Below are 10750 nucleotides of genomic sequence, written 5' to 3' on the forward strand. Positions count from 1 at the left end.
TGTTTTTAGTCTCTAAAAATATTTCCCAAACTATTTATCCATATTAACATTCTATAAACAGATTTAATCATTTTAGGCTTACAAACATGGATATATAATCACTAAAAGCAAATGAACATTTAAGTTCAAGCTATTAAACTAACGCATAATGTATTATTAGAGATCACCTCCAAACCTAATTCAGTTCTAGCTCCTATACAATGCCTCAAATGTTTATTTGGATTGTCCATTCACTACCAGAGACTAAAAACATGCGTATAAATATTTTAAAATATAAATTAAATCACTATGAATAGTCCCATGAATTACTGAAACACACATAATAAACTCCAATGATACTATGATCCAAAGGATTCTCTAACATTTTTACTTATCTAGGTCACTGTCTTACATGTGGCAGATACTCAAAGATATAGGTTCCCCATTAATCTTCCTCCAACCTGAAAAGTTAAGGATGGGCGTTGTTCTCCTATTGTTCAAGCAGAGTGTACCAAATGTGTGTCAATGAAGATGATACATGTATAAGTCAGAAATGTTTTGTTAGGTGGCTCTAAGCTTAATACTCAAAGAAATGAACATCCTTATCCTGAGTGAGATTTCACTTAGTGGAGATCCAAAGTATCTAGGCACGATTGGCTGGCAGAAGGTGGTATGATGTGGTTTTTGATAAACTCAAATTTGGGGTTAAAATGATGTCATCGTTGATTTGATTTTAATCAATAAAATTTATAAAGCAACACTAACATATATTTTCTAGATAGTGGATGAGTATATATCGTTTCCACATGGAACAGATTTTAGGGATTTAACAGATCGTGATGGGGTAGATGATGTGTGATATAGATGATAGATAATGATGGATAGTGATGGGGATGACGGTGGATGGTGATGAGAAAGATAGTATTGATCATATTAGTGTATGTGATTGAGAAAACCAATGTAAGGCAGATACTAACATTAGATCCCTATGTTTAGTTGCGATCATAGCAATTTCGTGACACAGATTAGCCTCTCTTGTTCTTTATTGTCCTTCTCCAAGCACTCATACACCAAGAAAACTGTTGATGGACCTTCAAAACCTCTCTTTTATGATCTGCCTCTCTAGGAGGAAATGAGTTTAAATATACTTTTTGCAAAGACTGGGGTTCAATCTATATATTCAACCATAAAAATGGATAGAAGAGATAAAGGTAAAGTGACCCTCAAGATTTCAGCTTGATCAGCCTTCTAGATCCTTGGATATGAAGTCTTGAATTTGCCCGTTTCCTAGCTATATAGATTTCTCTCTCCTCATACTTGACAGTGCCATCACATTTATTTTAGGGTTTTTGTCTTTAGCATTGCATTAAATGCAATAATTGGCGTGGATTTGCCTATGTCTTAATGAATGGCTCACCTCACGCCATGTGTCCCAATACTAAAAGACAAAAACAAAATATAATAATATATTATTAATATATATAATAATATGGATGTAACAAGGTGAGAGTAGATGTGACTTGGTGGTGCATCAGCACATGCCATGAATACATTTTATAAAAGAAACCAATTACTGAATGACACCTCAGCACCATGTGTACATCTGACATCACATGCCTCGTAATACATCATCGGGTGTAGCCCTTTTTGACCAGCAAAGGAGAGAAGAACAATAAAATAATAAATATTTTAAATCGGATATCCTCAGTACCTAGGTGAATTTATTATGAAAAAAGTAGCTCCCTTTTTTCATTAGGCTACATAATTGTTGAAATTAAAAACTGTTAGTTATGAATATCATTATGACAGTGCTAAATGTGATGTTTTAAAAGTGTCATTAATGATTGGTCAATGCCAATCATTAGTTGGAACAATGATAAGTCCAAATTTAGGGGTTTTATGTCGTTGTTTTGATTCAGACATAAATTATTAAATAATTTATAATTAATATAGGGAGAGTAAGGGGTCGATCCACAGAGAGGCAGATATTTAATTTCAGAATTTTTCTCAAGCTTGGGATGAATAAAATGATTTTAAAAGTGAAAAATACAATTTCTGGGATTTTTCTGGATATTAGGTACTTTATATAATTTCCTATGTTTTAAATTGAAGAAGAAAGACAAAGAAAAACTCTAAAAATATTTTATACTGATTTTACACATTTTTCTTAATAACAGATATAAATATTTTTAGAAATTTCTGGAATTGAATTTACATCAAAAACCACTATAAATATTAAAAATATGAGTTAGAGCTTTTTTATATGGTACAATCACTGTAAATTTATTATATGTAATTTTTGGAATTTTCCTAATTTTTGGAATTTTAATACATAAAATATTTTTCCTATTTTTTATGATTTTTTCTGATTTTTTAATCATTTTTAAATGCAAAGAGTAGAGAATTTACCTGCTCCGGCAATCGCCGGTGGTGGCAGCGGCGACTGTGGTGGCGGAGCGACAACGGGCCTAGTGTGGTCCATATAGGGCTGGCCTAAGTCCTGCACAGGGCTACGCTGTGCTTTGCGGTTGCGTGCGCTGCCCATGCGCAGACTGGAAGACATGGCAGCGCATGGCGATGTCTATGAGGGGGAAAAATCTGAGTTTTGAAAGGATAAAAATTGATATTTAAATGTAATTTTTTGTGATTCAAAGTTGGGAATGCTTGAGGATGAGGGAGAGATTTTAGAGAGATAAATAAATGTGTTTAGATAGAGAAAAGGTCAAAATGAGAAGATATAGAGAGAAAATGAAGAGATAGAGAGAGAAAATGAAGAAATGGTGTAGAGAGAGCGTGAGAGTGAATTTCAAGGAGTAAATGTAGGAGTTTTTTAATGAAATTTTGAGGGTATGACCTCAAAAATAAAAATATAAGAAAAGAAATCCAACTCAACAGAAAAAATCTACCCCAAGGGATGCCAATCCCTGGCAACGCCACTAATTGGACAAAGGCAAAAATGGGGTGTAATTTTGTCGTCGTTGTTATTTTCACCTTCATCAAATAAAAATTTTAATTTGTAATCTTACTCAGATATGTATAGTGTTGTGTAAGGTCCTCTCCACAGGAATTGGCTATTAGAGTGGAATTAACTAATGAGTAGGAGAGCAAACAAACACCACTAGGTGTTTGTTGTAATGTCTGAGAGAGAACAAGAAAAAAAAATTAACAGTGCTTTATAAAGAAAGTCATCTCTAAAGATTTTATTAAAACCTCAAATTTTATATATTTTTGTTAGAGGTATATTAGGGATTTTAGGAATTTTTTTTTGAGAATTTTTAGAAGTCGTTTGGTAGGAGAATTTTAAGAATCAAATATTGCACATAACCTATTCGATAAAATGACTAGTAGAAAAAAATGCATTTATATGTATTTTTTATAAGGAACGAGAGTGAATTTTACAGTATTTTATATAGAATAGGAAGTAGATTTCCTCGTAATTATTTTTATATAATTTTAATTGGTCTAAAAGTATTTTAAATGGTGGTTTAAAAATCTTTTTAAACAGTTTGCACGAAAGGTGTTTGTGGAAATGCCTTAATGGAGATGGGTTTCGAGGAGATGGATTGAGGATGATTCCTCAATCCTCGATTAAAATTCTAGTTATGCTATTAACTAAAAATTTGAGTTACTTATCAGATTCAGCACCAGTTCGGGGCCGCTGATGGCTCCAAATCCCGTTCAGGCCTCATCCTCCTTCAGGTAAGTAGTATTCTCCCTCTTCCACTCTTATCTCTTCCTAATCCCCCTTCAGGTCAAGGCTCTATCACTAACGTGGACCGAGAGATCCAAGGGACAAGAGACGAAGACGGAGGATCTTCTCCCCCGGCAATTTCATTTCAAAAGATTCATTCAAAATTTTGGTGGCCAAAGATGAGTTTCTGGCAGTTGACTGCGGTTTTTATAGGTCAGGAACAATCTAAAGACGTTTCTGACTGATAGGGGACCATACCGCCTCCATCTCCGGCAACGATTCAGCGGAAATCCGCCTTCTCGTTGCCAGAATAACGGCTCCAACGATGGAGACAGTGGCATAAAGGGGAGATAGGTTAACAACGCTTGTGGACCATTAGATCATTCGTTGAGGGTTCAACGGCTACGATTAAATCATAGCCGTGTACCCCTTTAAGTCTGGTAGACCCCTGCTCCATCATCCCGCCACGTCAGCCTCGACTGACTACTTGCCCGCGTGTTTTATCCATGTCGATGCTCCGTGCTGAGTTGTCGCCTGAAAACATAAGGAAAAAACATATAAGGAGCTGATCTTGACCGTTTGATCTTCAAAAGAAGATTGACGGTCAAGATTATATCATCATATTTAATGAAAGCCCGAAATGTCACAAGCTTCGCGCAGGGTTGGCTCGAAGCCCGGACTGGTTTGCTTTTATTTTATTTTTAAGATCGTGACCCGATGGGCTGCGATCACTTTCTTGTCATCAATGGCTCGGTCTAATCGCATTTGAGAATTTGTGTTTTAAACATCCCATATCGCCGCTTTTAGAAAATGCACACAATATATAAATGACAAAATCAATAACAAAATGATTTGATTAAATCTGATTCACCTTGAAGGCCGCTTGTAGGAGCTACCATCAACTGCACCTGCAAGCACCGGCTGCGGCTGCGGACCTGGCTTTGGTTGTGTGGGTGGCGCTTGTTGTGAGGCAGCCCTAGCGGCTCCATAAGAGCCATCTTTTTTATTTCTGATATCTATATTTTTATTATTAATATTCTTTTATTAATTTTTTATTTGTTTATTTTATTTCTACTTAATCAACAAGTTTCCAACTACTTTTTATAAAATGTAAAAAATCATTAAATATATGAAATTTTACATAATGAATGAATAATTGCATGAAAATAGAATTTAACATAAAAATGCATGTTCATTTCATTATATGACTTCATAAACCCTTAAGAAATGACAAATTGCAAGCATGATTAATGACTCGTCAGGAATTCTTGAGGATCTAGAGAGAGATAGGGAGAGATTTTAGAGATAGAGATAAATATCTAAGATAGATAAAAGCTCAAAATGAGAAGATACAGAGAGAAAATGAAGAGATAGAGAGAGAAAATGAAGAAATGATGCAGAGAGAGTCTGAGAGTAAATTTCAAGGTGTAAATGAAGAAGATTTTTAATGAAATTTTGAGGGAATGACCTAGGGATATGGATAAATGTCTAGAGAGAGAAATAACCAATTATAGAGAGAAAAAAGATCAAAATTAGGAGATAGAGAGAGAAAATGAAGAGAGCGTGTAGAAGGAGTTTGAGATAGAATTTGAAGGTGCAAATGAAGAAGATTTTTTATAAAATTTTTAGGGGAGTAGCTAAGGATATTTAAGAAGGTCTAGAGAGATAAATGAAAATTTCTAGAGAGAGAAAATAGAGAAAATGAGTGTTTAGAGTGACAAAATGATAGATTTTAAGGATAAATCAATGGACATGATGGGAAAATGCAAATCTAGTTTCCTAAAACCTCAATGCAAGTTTACTGAACCCTCAATCCTTCCTCTCAATTATGGATCCTTATATTTCATGAGGATCAGGCATTTTCAATGCACACAAGAGATCAAATTAAGAGAAAACTTTAATAAACTTACATTAAACAGGTTGAACAACTTGGATTCTGAAATATGCCTTGTCATGCTTGCCAGCCACTTGCTAGAGCACACCCAGAATGAGGGGAAATGAGGGAGAAAAAGTATATTTATACAGTGGAATAATTACTAAAATACCCCTTTGGGCATTTTCTATTCTCGTTTTCTTGCCATTTTGCCCTTTTTCTCCGTTTGTTGAGAGATTCCCTTGGTAATCCTTAGCTTCTTTCTTTGAAAAGCTTTTGAGAGCCCAATGGGCATCCCAGGTTGTGTCTATAGTGCAGGGAAACCGGATGGGATGATTTTTTTATCCCCGGACAAAAAAATTGTCCCGTACGTGAGGTTGGACGAAAACCGAGACGGAAATTTGTCCCGAGGTGAACAAATGGGACAGTTTTCATCCCCTAAGATGAAAAAAACCAATAGATTTTTTTGTCCCAGGATAAAAAAATCGTCCTGTCCGTGAGGTTGGATAAAAAACCGGGACAAAAATTTGTCTTGGGATGACCATACGTGAGGTTTTCGTCCACTCGGAGGAAAAACCAATATCGTCCCAGGATGAAACAATCATCTTGTCCGCGAGGTTGGATGAAAACCAGGATGGAACTTCATCTTGGGATGGATGGACAAAAAAATCATCCTATCCACATCCCTGGACTGATTCCGGACGTCGGATGGGGCGATCCTCGTCCCGTCTTGTCCATCGTCAACATCCAGGATGATCCAGAACTATAGTTGTGGCCCATCTCCCTCAGACCTTGCTTTCGAAGACCCACAACACCTTTTTCTCCTTTCAACCCCCTTTTGAGAATCACTTAACTCTGAAAGACTCTCCAGCTCTTTAAGAATTACCATCTTCTCATTCCTGTACATTTCTGCACATGTTGAACTATAGAATACTCATCAGTACTGCAATTGCTTGACTTCAAATAAGTCAAGGAATTTAGTAAAAAAATAACCATAACATGCAAAAATTACATTTTATAGCTAGTGCATAAATACTTAGTTAATTCAAGTGATGGCATGATAAATTATAAATTAATAATATCAAAAAATTGAAAATGAATAGAAATATACATGCCTTTATCATGTTATCAAATAATCTATTGGTTATCAGTTGACAGACGAAATGGTAACACATGGGACAGAGAAAATAAAACCTGAAGTGCATTAATAATTCATATAAATTTAAATATAGAGACAAAAATATAAATAAATAAATATATTCTGGATTATAAAAATCATATCTTCATGAATATAATGTCAAAAAATTCGACAAAAATCATATTCTGAGTTTTTTTTTCCTTTGTAATATGATGTCAGGAAGATAAACATATTTAAAATTTAGAAAATTCAAAACACCCTACTAAAAATGGATATAGTACTTTTTGGGTTAATAACATGCCTACATAACAAATTTAGATCAAATAAACATGTGAATATCATCATATTAACCTATTAATGACGTGTGTAATTAGTTTTTCACTGAGCACTAAACTTAGGAAGATTATACTTCAACCTTTTTGTTTTCATGTATAATCCTCACCCTACCAGATATTATGGCCACTTGGACATTAACCATGTGAGTCTAGACCCAAGGTAAATAAGAGGTGGCTTGATTATCTAGAAGTGCCTGACTTCTTTATGTTGCGTTCTGGACCATGATTGAATGCCTAGAAAAAAAAATTCTTTGAAGGGGGATATGAAATCAATTCAAAAATCTCTAACAAATATTAACCATATAGTACCCAGTATGAGAGCTTGTACCACCCATGACTTGCTCCTTGAAGAGTGATTTCAACTGTTCCACATAGCTCTATGCATACACACGCGATTAAGGGACTGTTGGATCTCATTTTGTTCTTCTCCAACCCCTCTAGAATCTAGTCGATCTACTCAACATTAATACTATCTTATGGAATGAGTGGAGTGTAGAATAAATAATAGGAGGAGGGTTGCCCTGGTATAGCTTCCATGTGCATGTATAATGGGTCCCCTCCTTATTTATATATATTAATAGCTTTTCATAAAAGTCCTTATCGCTAAAGTATATCTATCAACATCCTTAAATATTATGTGTGCAACCCTCCAAGCCTATGTATCAATCCAGTTAATAATCAAACCACAAGTTGTTCTCTAGAAGATACAAAGTAGTGTTTGAACTCTCTCAAGGAACCATTTACCAACATCACTTGCCGTACATTTATAATCCAGAAGAGACTTCCTAATGACTTAGGGGATGGTTAGTCGCCAAGAACTAATGCATCATTATGTTAGTAGTAATGTGTAATATGGATAATTGGATAACTCCTTTTCTGATATATTTACTACCCTTGGCTTGGGATTTAATGCATCTTCTTCCTCAAGTCAATATCCTCTTATACTAAGGCTAGACAATCCTATCTTGTCCACTTAATCACCTTCATTTATCTGTTGCTATATCCAAGTTGAGACATATTTAAATCCCATGGTTAGGGACTCATACATCATAGTCATAACATAGTCGTCCACACACATGATGTCCTTGGTGTCTCAGGTTAACCAGCCACATATACAACTGAGCCATGAATCAACCACTTTCACATCTAGGCATAAGGACACTATGTGATTCATATGGATCATTTCGGTGAACTCTTTCTCTAAAGAGCATCCACTGATTGTCCTTAATATCTCTAAACTAAGGCCACAAGAAAGCCATACATATAAGTAGGATCAAATAGTGTTATTCTATAAGGATAGCCTAATGTTCATCTGAAGTACCAGATGAATTAAAATATTTATAATACATGCTAGTGGACTAATAATTGCATCAAGTCATGGACTTCATCATAACCACCATAGGATAATATTATTGAGTGAATATTCCTTTCAATAAATTTAAATAAAACATCGACATGTGATTGGCATGGCGATCATACACATGCCTCTTGGACTCCAAGTAAATTAACATGGTGGATTTATATTAAATTCATGAAGATATTTGTTTGAAAATTTTAAGTACTTTTGAAAATAACTTTACCACCAACTTGAACCGTTGTACGAATTATTTTTTTGGAAAACCATAGAATGATATTTTCTCACCGCCAAATTAAAAAGTTCATTGTCCTTAGTGCAAGAAAAATAGGAATAAAATAAAATTAATGGCAAACCATCGTCACTTAATATCATCAAGCTTGTATTTCCTTTAAGATATTGGTTAAAAAAAGGCACATGAGAGAAAGTGGTAAGATCATAGTGGCTATCTAATAACCAATATAAACAATTATTTAATTATATGTTAAAACAAAATATTAGTGTTTAGAATAACATGCACAAACTAAAAGCAACACTAAAATAATGTCCACAATATCATATTTTTCACATTATTTAAGATATTTAAGGACAAATTGTACTGAATAAATTTATACTTCAATATTGAAATTTATACTGCAATTTTAGATTTTGAACTATAGAAGAATAAATCATAGCAGCATTAAAAAATCATAAAATTATACTTAAAATACATAAAAGGGTCATTCCAGTTTGTTAAGTATACATCTTTAAATCTCATTCAAGAACAATTTCCTTATGATGAATACAAAAATTTAATAAAAAAAGGTTTGTAATGAATACCGAAGAAGTGGTCATGCCAATTGATTTTAATAATTGATTTAATCTCATCCAAAACCTTGTAATGATATCTTTAAAAAATAATTTAAATAATATAGGTTCAAACCAGTTTTACAAATAATTTCTTTCTGCATAGTTAAGGGTTGAACTTATTGATCCTCAAAAGGTTTCAAGGTTTTGTGTGCTTTAGTTATATTGAGATGTTGATCATCCATATAAATTTCACTTTTATCGTATAAAAATAACATATGAGTATCATAAACATCATCAAAATAACTTAAAATTATTCCATCATTAGTTTCATTGGAAAATTATTTTCATGAAAACATATCAACTGAAAACTTTCATCCATAGAAATATCATTTTGAGCATCTAAAAATAACACATGAATATCATAGATATCATTAGAATGACATACAACATTTCAGCTTCATTATCTCAAAAATTTATCATTCAAATTAGCTCTTATGATTTTCCTAGGATTCATCCGAGTTTTCAAAATTTATTTACAAGATCAGCGGTACAAGCAAAAGGCATAGAACAAATTCAAACCCATTTTCAACAAAGTATCCCTTTTGAAACAATTCCACTTTTATCTTTTTAATTTTCCTTCTAAATTAGTACATCTCAATTTAAGTGAAGTCATAAGAAAATCTAGATAACAGAGACATTAAAATTTTCAAAAAAGTCCATAATTTTTTTAAAATACTATTCTTTTTCATATATTTGAATTATTTCAGGAAATATATTTATAATCATATTTTAAAGTTCTCTTGTGTTTATAATACATGAATGGTGAAATTTATTTAATATAAATTAAAATAATTAATTATTTATTTTTCAGCTAGAAAATAATCATCATTACATAATTATTCATTATTCTTTTGAGATAATACAATTAGTTTATTGAAAACATGATTTTGATCATGTTGATTATCATGATTGGAGACAAATAATTAGTTAAATTCATAAATTTTACTTGTGTTGATTGAAAATTGGAAATTATAAGGTTTTTAACAAATTTCAAAATTAACTTGTTCAATCATGACAATGTTGATGACCGTATGACTCTTGAGTCACAGTATTCTCCCCCTTGTAACTTTCTTCAATCATGCATCAAATGGTACTATTCTAGAGCATATGTATTTCTATTGATGTCAGATCCAACCTTCAAGTTCAATAAAATTAAAAAACAGTTAGCAAAAATCTCCAAATCATAAAATTCAGACCGAGGTCATCAACAGTGAAAATTAGGGAGCACAAGCCTTTTCTCATAATTTCTTCAAACCTGCACCCAAAAAGATGATTCAAAATCCTTTGGATCAGGTGTGATGTTATGTGATGTCAAAAGATTTTCCAAAAACATCCTGTTAAGTTTTACAGAAGGCCAGATCTGATATGCTTTGTCAATTTGGTTCAAACTGTGATTTTTCACTGAGAGAGCAAGAGAAAGTTTGAAAAGTAGGGCTTGGTGTGCTTATATGGATTTTGAAATTGAAAAGGAAAATTATGTAATTTTCACAAACCCAATGATTAAATACACAATAACTCCTTCAATTTTGAA

This window comes from Wolffia australiana, chromosome 20, assembly GCF_029677425.1.
Source record: "Wolffia australiana isolate 7733 chromosome 20, ASM2967742v1".
In the NCBI taxonomy this organism is placed as follows: Eukaryota; Viridiplantae; Streptophyta; class Magnoliopsida; order Alismatales; family Araceae; genus Wolffia; species Wolffia australiana.